Below are 1,988 nucleotides of genomic sequence, written 5' to 3'. Positions count from 1 at the left end.
GGAGTAGTAGGAGACACAGAGACAAGCCACAGTAATAAATGTCCATGTCTTACATGGACAGAAATACCTGTAAACATAGAAGCCATTAAAAGTTAGCTTTCTGAGGATGAGTAGTAGAGAGATCATCAAAGATAGAAAGAATAAGACAGTTTGGGCCTTTTTCTTTAAAAAACATCCTCTCTCATACAGTACATCCCAATCACAGTTTCCCCTACTTCAACTCCTCCCTATCTTTCCCCACCTCTCCTTCTGCCTGATCCACTCATCCTCCATTTACCTTCAGAAAAGAGCAGATATCCTGGGAATATCAACCAAAAATAGCATTACAAGTTACAGTAACACTAGGCACAAACCTTCATATCGAGGCTGGATGAGGGAACCCAGTAAGAGGAAAAGGGTCCCATGGGCCGTCAAAAGAGTTAGAAACTCCCAGACTCCCACTGTCAGGAGTCCCACAAGAACATCAAGCTACACAACCATAATATACATGTGGAAGACAGCACAGACCCATGCGGTTCTGTGATTGCTGCTTCAGTCTGTGTAATCCCCTATGAGCCCTGCTTTGTTGCTTCTGTGGGCTGTATTATCTGTTTTTGCTCAACTCCTCTGGCTTCTACAATTCTTCTCCCCCCTCTTCCACAGGGTTTCCTGAGCTCTGCCTAATGTTTGATGTGTATGTCTGCATCTGCTCCCATAAATTGCTTGATGAAGTCTCTGATGACATTTGGGCTAGGCAGTGATCTATGAGTACAGCAGAATGCCATTATGAATTGACTGATGTCTTTTTCTTTTCTTTTCTTTTCTTTTTTTTTTTTTTGTCAGTTATTTTTGGTTCTAGTCTAGGTCTCTGGGCTATCGAGTCACTGGATCCTGGCCATCTTGGCAGTGTCAGGAGAGTTATAAAGTCCTGCTTTCTCTTCACAGGAAAGGGTTTGCTTGTCTCGTTTATCATTGGTAGCTTACCTGTGGCAGGGCCCAAGAGCACACACTCCACAGCTTCAGCACCACATGTCACATTACTCAGTTCAGGAACTCAGCTGTTCTTTCAAACATGTCCCGGTCTTCTTCTCCTCAGGCACAGCTAGTATTCTTCTGACATCAAAATGTCATCAAAATCAGTTTCAAATATGTTTTCTTTTCTTGACTAGTTCAGACATGTATGCTAACTAAGCCTTTTTTATGATATTGATTCTAAGTTTTATTATTTTTGCTTATTGGTATTATCCTGAATGAGCACACAGATTAAGGTAGCAAAGCATTCTTATTTACTAGCTACCAAAAATATAGATCTGTTATTTCTCTTTGACTCAGATCTTACACAGCGAAGTTATGTCATGATTCTCCATGTAAAGAACCTTGATGATACACATATTTATATGTAATAAAATATATTTTGGTGTTTATATGAGAAAAATACTCAATTCTCTTTCTTAAGTCATTGGAGATCAGAGTGGGGTGGCATTTGACTTAAATGCATAATCAATTGCTTTTTGAACCAAAATAAGACTAGGGTCTATAGCCTTCCAAGCAAGAGTATATGGTATTTCCAAGTTTTACACCACTGTTGAAATATTTTTTCCTAGTATCTAAAACTCTGACATTCTGATTAGGTCTTCATTGGCCAATTACCTTCCTGGTTGTCCAGATCTTAGTAAGCAATTAAAAAATAATTCCCCACACCTAACTGAAAAACCTGACATATTTTTTTCATAGCCCCATAGAGTTTACTTAAAAATTCCTGTTTAATGGTAAAGGCCTGTGTATTCTGACTGCCATTTTTAGTTTGTTTGTGTATTTGTTTGTTTGTTTATTCTAGACAGGGTTTCTCCTTTCTGTGGTGCCTTGGCTATCCTGGATCTTGCTCTTCTATAGACTAGGCTGGACTCAAACTCACAGAGATCTGCCTGCTTTTACTTCTTCCTCCTGAATGCTGGATTAAAGGCCTGTACCATCACCACCTGCCATGCTCTGCTTGTCAATATGAGTTT

The sequence above is a fragment of the Onychomys torridus genome, chromosome 9 (assembly GCF_903995425.1).
Source record: "Onychomys torridus chromosome 9, mOncTor1.1, whole genome shotgun sequence".
Taxonomy (NCBI): domain Eukaryota; kingdom Metazoa; phylum Chordata; class Mammalia; order Rodentia; family Cricetidae; genus Onychomys; species Onychomys torridus.
This window is presented reverse-complemented; position numbering follows the sequence as displayed.